Here is a 14,087-nt window from a genome sequence, read left to right as displayed (position 1 = left end):
GTAGCCCACCAGTCCCAGCCTCTACCTGGACCCATCCGGTGGGAAAGAAGGAATAATGCAGGCTGGATGCCCAAGGAACATGTTAGGAACTGGCTGAATCACTGGACCCTCATTGGCAAGGTCACCTTCGAAGGCAGTCTCTACTGGCATTCTGTCTTAAGCCTTGTGCAACTTACCATTTTCATCAATGACTTAGCAGAAGAGCTGGCAAGTTAATGGAAGGCAGAGTTAGATGGAATGATGAATATGTCAGATGACAGTATCGACATATCCAAATCATCAGTCTATAGGCTGGACTAAATCTACCCCTAGTGAAGTTTACTGGGGATAAATATGAAGTCCGGAACCCAAGTCCAGAGCACTTAGTAACCACACATGGAGAGGAGTTTGTCTGAAGCTCTGTGTGGATGGTCAGTGAGGTCTGGCTGACAGTGTGGGGGACAATCAAGCTAATATGGTGCCGCAGCCCAGTGAGAGTGTGCTCCAGCCAGAGCCCAGTCTCCAGATGAGGGAAGTGATGGCTGCACTGCATTCGGGCTGGTCAGCCTGCTATGGCTCACAGAACTTGCTGCTAACAGGGAGCACAGGGAGTAGAGACAGAGACTGGAAGCCAGGTGTGTGTCTCGTTGGGTGGTTTCAGGAACCGGGCATTAGTGCTGGAAGGATAAAGCTATAATGTTTTACAAAGGGATGTAGAAGTTCCCTTTGGTATCTGTAGGGCTGGCATGCAGAGGCACCTTCACTGAGCTCTACAAAGTCCCAAGGACAGAGCTAGGAAGCTCCCAAGACATAGCCCCGAGCTCCATGAGAGAGCACTTCTCTCATAGGGCCATGAGAGATGAAACGGGGAGCTTAGTAAAGATGGGCTCTGGCAACTGAGATCATTTTCGCAGAAGCAGTAGAACTCCTGGGGGCAAGCACCCTGGAAAGGATCTGCCTGTATCTGGGATTGGATTAGATGACCCCCTCTGAGGGCCCTATGGGGATGCCATCAGGCAGAGTGACTCAGAACTTCATCTTATTTGTGTGTGTGTGTGTGGGGGGGGCGTTGGTGGGGTAGGAACAGTGACAGTGGGAGTGATAGGGACTTAGAGAGTTCCTAGAAATCGTGGCCCGGTATGGATACCTTCAACTCCCAGAGAGACTGGATGTTACAGAGAAGGCTCAGAATCATGGTTCTCAACTCCCTTGGATCTGACTGTACCAGAAACAAAAGTCCTTTCTTATATCATAAAACCAGCAACCAATGGCCACAGGTCAAATTGGGCCTCTCAGGGTCCACTCCAACCTGGGGATGAGCATGAGCCAAGGCCAGCATACCATGTACACCATTTCTCTAAGGTGAACCCTTCAGGGCAGGCCCTCCTGTTGGTATGCGCAGAGAGATAGGGAACTCTGCTGGCGGTGGGCAGAGCCCTCAGTCATTCAGAGCCTGCATCATCCCTGCCATGGGATGTGCCATGCACTCCCTTCCTAGGGCCTAGAGACGGTCAGGATCTTGAAATCTAACCACCTGAGATACCGGCCTCCACTGAACTCTACAGTCTGATAAAAGGAGCATGTTTTACAGAGTGCTGCAGGGGAAACAAATCTTTCTGGAATATCCACCCTGGTCCTTGAAGAACCAGATACCAGGAGACAGTATCCGGCCTCTGCCAGCCTCTGCCACGGTGGGTCCTGCTGGCAGCCTCTGGTGCAGTCAGCGGAGCCCAGAGCCCTTGTCGCTTGTGGAAGGAGGGGCGGTGTGGTTGACAGTGATCAGACCTCAGGGGGATTCTTTAGTTCTGCCACATTTCACCACTTGACAATTTCCTGACCCTCTGCCAGGGCACCCTTCTTGGGAGGCATGAGTGTGCACTCCCAAGCACTACATGCCCAGAGTGGGTCCAGGGCAAGGTGGTGCTGTAGCACCAAGATCCACCCTCAAGTTCGATAGAAAGGCCCTGCTTGCAACAAAGCTGCTCCCTTCCAGGCAAAAACGACTACAATGAAACCCAAGCGAAAGCTTTCTCTTAAGAACAGGAACAGGGCAGGCAACAGGACCAGGAAAAATAAATCTAATGACAAGAATGCTAAGCCCTAACCTCTTTACTGACTTAAAAAAAAAGAAAAAAAGAGAGAAAAAAAGAAAACCCCAAACATGATTCCTCTACTGTAATAACATTTAATCCCCAGAAGCTAATCTAAATGTAACACTCAAAAGAAAACAAAAGTGGCACAAAGGAAAAGAGCCCCAGCCGGGCCTTTGGGGACACAGGCTTTAGTCCCCAGGCGAGTCTGCTAATAGAGCTGGGAATGAAATGCCATTTTTGTCTCTGTTGAGGGGCGGGGATTAACACACTCTTGTCTCTAAGTCCAGTTTCCTGAGTCATGGATCTCTGAGCACTAAGAAAGTTCAGGGCAGAGGTCAGCTGCCCCTGGAGCCTGCCCTTGCCCTGGAACCATGGCTACCACTCAGAGCCCACCAAGTGTGGTCGACCGGGGGAATCGGCTCTAGGAGCTTCAAAAGCAACAGGACCATCACTGAGCCCACCACACCCATGGTCCTCAGACAGTCTCCCCTGCCCCTCCTTGCTCTGGTGCTGGGGTAGCTGGGGAACCCCTCACCTGCCTACAGCCCTGGAAATGGTACCCAAACCCTCTAGGTGCTCATGCTTGTGCTCTTGTCCAGCCGTGGTCAGGAGCCTCCCTGCCTCTCTGCTCCTCATCCATTCCCACTGGCACACAGAGTCGCCCAGAAATCAGCCATGCCTATACTTGGTATCTGTACAACCCTATCTTATGGCTTGGTGCTGCTCCAGTGTTGGACCGTCCATCCCTGATCCTCCGCCAGAAGTCCTAGTCCCCTCTATCCCATTATCTCCTTTAATCCTCCTCACAGACCTTTGTAGAATCACCTTATTCCCCTGCTAACCGTTTGTCTATCTCACTGCCCTGACGAGGGAACCCTCTCTGCCGGGCCCACGGCCATGCTCTGCCTGGGCTATGCCCTGCCTGGGCCCCTAAGCACGTGTCTGCTGAATGGGTGAGTCATCCCAGCTAGTAGTCCTGCGGCAGCTTCCTAAGCAGGCTTCCTGCCTCCCACCTCAACACCATTACCGTTTCATCTCCCAGAAGCTGCCAGTTATCTTTCTAAAACACAAATTCGATCATATCAATTCCCTGCTTAAAAGCTTTTTTATGGCTTGCCACTGCCTGTAGAGTGAATTCCAAATTCTCCCGTATGCACAAAGACCCTTTAAATCCGGACCAGCCCGTCCTTCGAGCCGCATCTGAGCTTCATCCCTACCCCCTCAGTACCTGCTTCTCCCCCAGTAGCAGTGCCCTACCTTCTTCTAACAGCCCACAGAGAAAGGACTCACTCTCAGTCTGCTTACACTGACCCTCGACGGCAAAGCCTGCCTGGACTCAGCATGAACATGACTTCATCTGTGCAGCCCCACTGAGCTCGGGCAGGATTCACTGCTCTGTCTCCCTGGCTCCCAGACTGATTTTCCATGCGCGGCTGAAGCAGTGACCATATGTTGCAGTGGGTTTCCACTCACTAAATATAGAGTGAGGGCGTAAGGACTGGAACCCCGGGACACAAACAGGAGTAAAATAAGGTTCCTGTCTGCAAGAAGCCTACAATCTAGTAGAATGTGATGCTTGAACACAGAAGGGTCAAATGGTGCTCTAAGCTGCACCCCCGGAAGTGTCCCTAGGTTCTGTGAGGCACCTCGGAGACACAGCTAGCTGACTTGGGCTGGGCAGGGGGACATGTTGGAGACAGGTGCAGAGGGAGTGGGTGCTGTCTGGGGAGGTGGGCAGGCAGGGTGGCGTCTGTGTTCTCGGCGGAGGTGAAGACCATGTCTATCATGTACACACTGTGTCCTGTACCAGCCTCAGTGGAGGCTCCAGATCTCTATCACCTAATCCTCTCTTTACAGAGAAGTGATTATCAAAATTTTCCTAACCAGGAAGTGACAGGCAAATACAACAAGGCCCTTCTGTGGATGGTGGCCCACAGAACCAGAGCAGGGGCTACAGAACGAGTCATGAGAAGTGGGGACAGTATCCCTGCCCTAAGCAGGGTCAAGCGCAAACTAGGAAACTCTCCCTGGGAGAACCCTGGTGGCCGGCTGCCTGCCAGCCAGAGGAGGCCGACAGAATGCTGACGCAGAGGAAGTGGCCCTTCTGTTGTTTGTGATCAGATGGGGAAGAGGGCTGGCATATACCACATTCCGGGTATAGAGCAATACTTGCTTTTCCTTAAACATCTCCAGAGGAAGATAAAGGCTGTACAGCTTCCTTCCCTTGGTTATTATGTTATGATCACTTATTGCAAGTCGGAAAGTCCTTCCCTAGATCTAACTTAAATTTTCAAGCCATAGTTCAAGGCTCTAGGCCTATACCAGCCAGTCTCCTAAGAGGAGTACAGGTATATCCTGTGGCTAGGCTTCTCCCTCCCTGCCTTTCAGCTTCTCGGCCCTTTCACCACCACGGTTCGCCACCCCCCACCCCTGCCACCGGAGGCCTCCCCAGCCTCTCTGCGGCAAGCCTGAGCGGCACAGCAGGAAACACCGCTGCCCAGTGCTTGATGGCTCGTGTGACATAGCGAATGCACAACAGAAAACCACTGGCTAATTTCTAGGTTTCCTTTGCTCAGTAACATTTCAACTTTGTTCCAGATGGAACCTCTGGCTACACCTGCCAGCAAAAAGCCATGCTGCCTGCCTCGGGGTTCATCTTCTGTCATCTCCCTGCTAATGTGTGAGAGGGCTCGTCAGCCTAAACGCAGCCAGCAGCTCCTGCAGGATTCCAGGGCAGTGGGCTGGGCCCTCATAAAGGCAGGGATGGGGTGCCCAGATAGAAGAAGCCCACTCTCCCCTGGACCCCTGGCCTTCCAGGAGCTGGGCTTCTGAGCCCAGAAACTCAATGTCCATTCTGACTTCACCCAGAATGGCAGCTCATGGGCACCTCACATGTTCACACATCACCTCAGATTTCTTCTGAACAGGAGCCACAGCTAAAGGACATTTAAAACCACAGATCTAGTCCAACAGTCTCTGTCTTTGATGGAGAAGTTCAAAGAAAGGGCATGAGGCGAATTAGAGGTCAAGTGTTGATCAGAAAACAATATACTGACACACACGTGCATGCACTCACACACATGTACAGACACACACTGATATGCCCTCCCACACAGTCACACACGTACATGTACACACATATGTGTGTGCATGTGCACAAATGTGCAACCAGGAACACAGTTCCAGGGTCAGCTCGGGATCTGGTTCCCAATTGTACTGGGAACCTCCCTCTCCCTTGGCCCAAATCATCATTGATTCTTCTCTTGCAATGTCTCTGTATTCTTATTAATTTTTAATTACACAAGCTGCACACAAGTACATCTACTTTTTCACAAAATTAAAAATATAGCAGATAAGTTACAGTCCCCTCTGACTCTTTTTATAAACCTGAATGCCCTTGAACTGTCCAGGGGCAATCACGGTTTCCTGTTTGGAGTGTACCCTTCCAGACTTTCTTCTCTATATCCACACAAACCGCACATACCTACAGAACAGAGAGACTGTACGTGTGTCCAGTACATACACACAGAGTAAACCACAACCTGCTTTTTCACCCAACAACATCTCCCAAGCCTCCTCCCGTGCTAGGGCACACGGCTCCAGATCATTTTTTTTACCTTTTTTCTTTTTTAAAGTAGGAGGAGCTTCAGGCAGAGGGAGAGGGAGAAGCAGGCCCCCGCTAAGCAGGGTGCCCAATGCGGGGCCCCTTCCCAGGACCCCAGGATCTCACCGAGCCGAAGACAGACACAACTGAGCCACCCAGGCGCCCCTCCAGATGCCTTCCAGGTGCCCCATCATTTTTAACTGCTGTTTGCTGTTTAGAGTCAGGCAGATTATGCTCATCCACTGCCCTATTCACAGGCAGTGAGGCTGCCTCCAAATCTGTCACTCTTGGAAATGGGGCTCCACGCCCCCTTGCCAGTGGCTGGTTGTGCACACATGTGAGGGTCTCTGCAGGGCATGTCTCCAAAAGGAGAGCTGGGGCGGGGGGTCCCTGTGTCTCTCCTTCTTTTGTGGCTCCAGGTCCAGACAGTTGTTACCTTGTTTTATGTACTGAGGACTGCACCCTCTCGGCTACTGCACTTCAATCTCTCTCTCATTAAAATGTGAGTTTCTGTATAAGTAATACCTACTGTTTACTGAGTGCTTACTATGTGCTCAACACATTGCCTCATGATGCCCTTGGAACAACCTTCTGAAGAAGGGGGCAAGTGTCTCCAAGCAGTTCTGTCATCTGATGCAGGCCACACATTAGACAGCATGGCTGGGAATGCACTCACTTGTCTGACCTCAAAGTCCTGCCCTAGGCCACCCTACACTTGCCCCATCACCCCACCATTGGACCTGGGACCCTGCTGTGCATGGCAGAAGCCTCTATGGAGAAGATGCTTAGACAGTCAATAATTTGTTTTTAAATCCCACCCCTGGAGTCTACACAGTGGGACTCAGCTCACCCACCCACCCAACACATGTTTGGTGAGAATCTATCACAGCCAAGTCCTGGGCTGGACAGTGTGGATGCAGAGAAAAAGAACGTATTGGATTGACCTCTGGGGAAGACAAACAGTAAACAGAAAAGATGCTTAAGTTGGATTTCGAAAAGTGAGCATACTCTGCAAGGAAAAAAGAGGGGGCATTCTAGACAGAAAATAGGATCTACAATGGTAACTCAGTATATTCTGCATTCTGAAATCAGGAACTGAGCAGAATCTCAGACTGGAAAACTTGGTCTTTAGAAGCCGTCTGATCCAGGGTGGCAAACAGGTTTCACCCTGAATGCCAACCTTGATGAGAGGCCATCCAGGTTCAGGGGGAGATTGCTGGGATCCTCCGATGATGTCTACTGGGGGCACACGATGGGGTGTGGGCAAAAAGTCAACTACTTCCCCTCTCCAGTGAAACCACTGAGGCTCTTCAAAGGTGGCCCACACTCACTTCCAGAACCAGCCCAGGGCTCTGGCCTGAGGGAGCACGACTACCCCAGATCTTTTGTTTGGACTTTCCATTCCCACATGCCATACAAACAATCCCTCTATTGATGAATTCTCTCTCCGTGTAGCTCTCTGTTGCTATAAGAGAGGCAGAACTCTGCCTGCATTGTGAAGAGCCCTGGGCAGGGGAAGCACACACGCACACATGCACACATGCACGCACACTAAAACTTACAGCACCAGCATGAGGTGGGGGGATGTCTGAGTCAGCTAGCCAGCAAGCAGCTGCTCCCCTTGTCCTGCAGATTCCTGAGAGGATAGTATCTTGGTAGAGTAGAAAAGAGCCAGATTCAAATAGGCCTGGGTTCAAATCTCACTCTGCCACCAGCTGGCTGTGTGTCCCTGAGTACTTCTGTGGATTACCACATTTCATTGACACACAGGCATCATCATTTTCCCTGCTTTACGGACCTGAGAGGTAAGGGGACTTAGTTTCCAGACCTGCAAGGCATCTGCCACCAGAGCTCCCTGTGAAGAGGAGATCCTGGGAGCCACGTAAGTGCCTAGCAGAACAGCTGCATGTGGGTTTTGATTTGTAACCTCTCAAAGAGCCATGCACACCAGTTTAAGCCACATATTTTGGTAAATTTCCTGCTCCTTTTACAAAGTTATATAAGATAAGGAAGTGAGAATGAGAAACAGCTTTTGAAGTCAGACTAATTTGAACATTATTTGGATCAATTAAAACAGAATACTATTTTATTTGGGGTTCAAATAAATGACCATTGTCTTAATAGGTAATCAATCTGTCTGTAGCTCAATTAATAGAGCACCTGAGAATATACTCTCAGGTGAGCCCAGCCCCTCCCCCCCCAGGTTATTTAATAAACCCTGGCTTCCAGGTGAGGGCGGGAGCTACCATGGAAGCTCAGCCCCAGCAAGTTCCAAGTCACTGTGTCCACATTAATCAGACCTCTCTGGATCAAAGTCCTTGCAGCACAATGACTCAGTTTCAGGAAACAGTTAATAATCTTCTTCCTTCAACTCAATTGTTCTAATCTCTTTGAGGGGCGGCTCTCTGTGGGGCCAGGGAGGACTGTACAAGTTTCCTGACAGGGAGAAGTCGAGACAGGCTCTGAATGAATCCCACGGGAAGAGGACTGAAGGTTGTCATAAAAAATAGATGTGACACAATAAATGCAGGATGTTCCCTGGGGTCTTAATCTCTTCCTTCAGAAAACCTGAACAATCCTGCCTGCTGTGCTGTTGTGAGGTAAAGGGGCGAGCGCGCGTGCGTGTGTGTCTGTGCACGCATACATACTGTGGAGACCCACTTCTACCCCAATGACGGAATTCTTCCAAAACAAGAGTCTCCACACTGTGAATACTGGCCTTACCAACGACATATCCCTTTAGTTTTGAGTTCTCCATTGACCCTCTGACGGGTATCTTCTGAGGCCCTGCATATATGGCGGGCTTAGCAGGCCTCAGGAAAGCTTAGCAAGCCCAGGAAAAGTCAGGAGGGCCATCCATGCCATCAGTTGCTAACCAGTGTTTGATGGGCTTTGCTTTAGTTCTTACTCTCTTTCCTTTACCTGGCATGGCCATTTTCTGCTTGGCAAACTAAACATTCCTCAAAAGCTAAGTTGAGACTTATGCTCCCAGTTATAGTAGAGTAGCTTGGGGAAAAACTACATTCACCGCTGAGAAAGAAATTTTAAAAGTTGACATTTAAGAAGTCTGTTTCAGGGCATCTGAGGACCAAGACAAAATAGGTCTTGAGGGCCAAGATTATGAAGGGAAGGGACCTGTACAGATGTTAAATACTCACTCCTGGAGCCACTTGTCCCCACTGAGTTTTTTGGCAATTCTCAATGCAGGAAGGGAGGCAGAGAGTTGGGAAAACAGCTTAAGCTAAAGGGTGGAGAAGCTCAGAGCTTCTGGAAATCTCACAGGAGTATGGAGAGACACTAGTCCTTTGGAGCTCAAGGCTGCCACGGCAGCTAGGCCTTGAGGGACCAAGATTCTGGAGAGAAAGGAGCTAAAATACAGTGAGCCAACACTCAGTGGTTTTCCTCTTTTAAGGCATTTGTCACATTCTTGAGCTATTTAAGACAAGAGGCTAAGGAGCCAAGTAAAAGTCACTGAAAGGCAAAGTGGAATTTTCAGAAGTCTCATGGAATTGAGGAAGCAAACATAGGGGTGAGCTCACCAAGAAAGGAGGTGTCCTGGAGCCTTGGAAAGCCATGCCCTAGAAATAAGGGTAAATCAGAAGTAGCCTGAGCTTTACCAAACCTGCAGCAAGCGTTGTCAGCTCAGTCCCTCAGGTGGCCACCAAAGAATAGGGTGGAGCACTCTGGGGGAGAAGATACATTCCAGAGCCTCTGTCTAGTCTCTACACAATGCTTGGCAGTCAATCAAGAATTACCAGGCACAACATTGAGATACCACCTTACACCAGTCAGAATGGCCAAAATTAGCAAGACAGGAAACAACGTGTTTTGGAGAGGATGTGGAGAAAGGGGAACCCTCTTACACTGTTGGTGGGAATGCAAGTTGGTGCAGCCACTTTGGAGAACAGTGTGGAGATTCCTCAAGAAATTAAAAATAGAGCTTCCCTATGACTCTGCAATTGCACTACTGGGTATTTACCCCAAAGATACAGATGGAGTGAAAAGAAGGGCCATCTGTACCCCAATGTTTATAGTGGCAATGGCCACGGTCGCCAAACGGTGGAAAGAACCAAGATGCCCTTCAACGGACAAATGGATAAGGAAGATGTGGTCCATATACACTATAGAGTATTATGCCTCCATCACAAAGGATGAATACCCAACTTTTGTAGCAACATGGATGGGACTGGAAGAGATTATGCTGAGTGAAATAAGTCAAGCAGAGAGAGTCAATTATCATATGGTTTCGCTTATTTGTGGAGCATAAGAAATAACACGGAGGACATGGGGAGATGGAGAGGAGAAGGGCGTTGAGGGAAGTTGGAAGGGGAGGTGAACCATGAGAGACTATGGACTCTGAAAAACAATCTGAGGGTTTTGAAGGGGTGTGGGGGGTGGGAGGTTGGGGGAGCCAGGTGGTGGGTATTATGGAGGGCACCTATTGCATGGAGCACTGGGTGTGGTGCATAAACAATGAATTCTGTTATGCTGAAAAGAAATTAAAAAAAAAAAAAAAAGAATTACCAGGCACACAACGAGATAGGAGCAAAAGCAAAAAAAAAAAAAAAAAAAAAAAAAAAAAAAGCAACAGAAATAGACCCTCAGATGACCTCAAAATAACTAATAGGTTCCAGAAAACAGATGGCAAAACCAGGATTTCAGCAGAGACTGGGAATCAAACAAACTACTGGAACTTCCAGAATTGACAAAAATGCAGTAATTGAAATTTAGAATTCAATAAATAGGTTTAAGAGAGACTTGAAACATTAAAAGGATTAATGAAGTGAAAGGTCAATAGCGAAATTGCAGGACAGGATGAAGATTTTTTAAAAAGTGATGAAAAACAGAAAAAGGGGCACAGAGACAAAAGAGACACAGTAATACATGTAACTGAAATGCCAGAAAGGAGGAAAGACAAAATAGGGCAGAATTTTATTTGAAGAGATAATGCCTGAGAAATTTCTAAAACAAGAGGACATCAAACCCCAACACATGTATCCCAAACAGGAAAAAGGAAAGAAAATGGACTCCTAGCCACATGACAGTCATATTGTTAGGAAAACCAAAGACAAAGAAAAGCTAAACATCAGACAGAGGGGAAAAAAGGTAATTACCAAAAAGGAGTAGTAATAATATCAAGAGCTGACTTCTCCAGGGAAAAACAGATAACAAATCAGAATGTAGAAGATACCTTCGAGGAGCTCAAAGAGAGGATTGCTACATTCTTCAAAACTGAAGATGAACTAGATTTCCAGACAATTAAAATAGAGAATTTATAATCAGCAAAGCCACACTAAAAGAAATACTATGGAAGTTCTTTAGTTAGAAGGAAAATGATCTCAGAAAGAAACCGTAAATCTGTATATCAGTAAAGATACAGAAAATCTGAACCTGACTGACCAACTGAACCTAACTGACAAACATGGAACACTACACACACTGGCAGAACACACATTCTTTTCAAGTATACACAAGGCTTAGCAAAACAGATCACATACAGGCTATAAAGCAAGGTCTCAAAATTTAGAGGATTTAGAGTATATCCTTCAACCACAGAATTAAACTGAAAATCAGTTATTCAAAAAGTAACTAGAGGGGTGGGGGCTTGCTCAGTCAGTAGAGTGTGTGACTCTTGATCTTATATAATTATATAAATAACTCATGAAAAAAATCAGAATAAAAATTAGAAAAATTTTGAACTCAATTAATAATGAAAACACAATACACCGAAATGTTAAGGTGTAGCTAAGGCTGTGTTTATAGGGGCACCTGGGTGGCTCAGTAGGTTAAGCCTCTGCCTTCGGCTCGGGTCATGATCCCAGGGTCCTGGGATCGAGCCCCACATCAGGCTCTCTGCTCAGCAGGGAGCCTGCTTCCCTTCCTCTCTCTCTGCCTGCCTCTCTGCCTACTTGTGATCTCTGTCTGTCAAATAAATAAATAAAATCTTTAAAAAAAAAAGGCTGTGTTTATAGAGAATTCAATACCTTAAGTGCATACATTAGGAAAGAAAGAAAGTTGAAATGGTATTTTACTAATTTTAGGATATGAGTGAAATCTCTCATATGGGTTATAAAGCTCTGTGTGGTCTGGCTCCTGCTGACTTCTTAGTCCTGGTCTCTCATCCTTCATCCTTGTCTCTCTCTTCTCATTCATTCCTCTCCAGTCACACAGGCCTTTCAATTCCCTGAATATGTTAAATCACTTCCTGCCCCCGGGCCTTTGCACACCGTGGAAACTTCTGTTTGAAGTGCTCTTTCCCCTTTCTTCCTTTGACCAAACGCTCCTCATCTTGCAGGAATCCGTTTAAATGTCACTTCCTAAAAAGCCTTCTCAACCATCTAAGTCTGCATTAGGGTCCTCAGACATGTGCCTTTTAATTCAGACACTTTTTTCCATGGCTCATTACTGTAATCAATCATTGTTTGGGCAATTGCTTCTGATGCAATTAATTTAAAAATATTGTTTGTCATTCTCCAAATGACAAACTCCTTGCTGACAGGAACCAGAACTGTCTTGTTTATCATTCTATCACCAGCACCTAGCATGGTGCCTGGCAAACAGTAGGTACTTTATACATGTATGTCAAATAAACAAACGAATACACGGACATCTAGTTAGCCACCTAAGTAAACATCCAGTTTACTCAAAGTTGTTAAAAGATGTTCACTGTCTTGGAAGAGAACAATTATTGCTGTCAGCAGTTGGCATTTACGATACAATTTACAGTCATTTGTTAATCCAAGAAATCTCCCAATCAGGGATTCCGCTCTCCATCCCCAGTGTTTAAGTAAAATAATTTCTAACTCTGCACTGCTTCCTGTTTACTCTGTTTGGGCAAAGGCAAATTTTTTGTTGTTGTTGTTGGTAAACTCAATTTATTTATTAAATCTGTGCCACACTATGCCAAGCAGGGTGTTACAAGAGTGATTCAAATGACTGCCATTATTAATAATGATCACAACACTACTACCAACTGTTGACATGTGAGGTCTACTTTCCGTGTGTCATCTCACTCAAAGCATTTAGAGGGGTATCAGCTCTGTTTTGCACGTGAGGCAATCAGAGAGGTGAAATGACCTGCCCAAGGTCGCAGGACTGGCCAGTGAGAGGCAGGGCCAGGCTGGATTCCAGGTCTACCTAACTCTAGATCCTAGGCAGGCTCAGCGCCATGCCGACGCCCATCTCACACTCAGAGGGGCCCTCCAGGGACAGCGACGATGCAGAGACACGTGGAGAAGAGCCGTGGCTCTGAAGCATTTAAGTGAAGCTTGACCCCAGCATGGAGCCTAATCATGGGCCAGGTGAGGGGCACCCCACCACCCCAGCCTCAGTACTTCATCTGTGAAATGGCAGTGGTAGGAAAGGAGAGGATACAGCCTAAGTGCCTTGCAGAGCACCTCCGTTTAGTCATATGCTTAGCATATAGTAGTAATTACCAAGGGATGTTATAAACCTTTGAAAAAAACCTTTCGCTTCACTCAGATGAAGAAGACACTCATATGCCATCTCCCCTTTGCCTTCAGAAGACATGAGGATGAGAAAGGATGTGACCCCAAAGTCAAATGCACTAATCCAGGGGACCAGGAGGCCAGCAATCTCCACCCTCAGGATGGTGGGCCACATGGCAGATAACAAAACGGCAGGGATCGCTGCCAGCCTTTTCCCCAGAGTCTCTTCTTGGGGGGCGGGCTATTCCACGATCCAGGTAAAGAGAGAGAGGGGCTATGGACCTGACATCACTGCCCATAGGCAGCTCCAGCGGATGGGCCTGGGCGAGGGGCTGCACTGTGTTTTTTTTCCGTTTCCAGGGATCACATTATTGGGGTGGCTATCATCCCACAGCATCTGGGGTGTGACTGCTTCTCAACCTCTTCCTTTCACTGAGTATGATTCTGAGTGTTTCTCAGCTCTGGACGAACCAGCTGGGCCCTTGCCTGCGAGGGAAGCTGGAACATTCTATCCCTTGAGGTCTATGCAGCTCAGGGCATTTGATCACACCCAGAACCCTTATGGGATCCCCACGGGCAGATGTAAGACCTTTCCATCTCCACCTGCTTACTGGGAAGTTCTTTCTCTGAGTCTCCTGTTACTGCACTAGGACTTGAAATCTCAAGATAAATGCTTTTCCCCAAAGCTGCTCTGTAGTCCGTTCCAGAAGTATGGACCCCTAGCTTCAGCTGCCCCATGCTGTACCCCAGATTTGTACTAAGTCCATCTGTCCCCGCTGCCCTCCCTGGCTCCTTGCACGGTCTGCATCAGCAGCTGTATTTATAAGCACTTTGTCACCTCCTTGTCACCCAAACCTCCCTCTGATGATTCCTTCTTGTCGTGCCACATCCAAGCCCTCACCATTCTGCACTGTGACTGGTTTGCCTGGGGAGACACCCCGATTTACGCCCGGGAGAGAAGGG

General features: G+C 47.9%; 1 protein-coding gene across 1 annotated transcript in view; it reads right to left on the bottom strand.

Moving 5' to 3' along the window:
• The window catches only part of CHCHD6 (coiled-coil-helix-coiled-coil-helix domain containing 6), a 241,708-nt gene that overhangs the window by 30,848 nt on the left and 196,773 nt on the right, over window positions 1-14,087 (bottom strand). The window lies entirely within an intron of this gene.

The sequence above is a fragment of the Martes martes genome (genome assembly GCF_963455335.1).
Source record: "Martes martes genome assembly, chromosome: 1".
NCBI lineage: Eukaryota > Metazoa > Chordata > Mammalia > Carnivora > Mustelidae > Martes > Martes martes.
The sequence above is the reverse complement of the archived record's forward strand: the minus strand, read 5'-3'. Positions and strand labels throughout refer to the sequence as shown.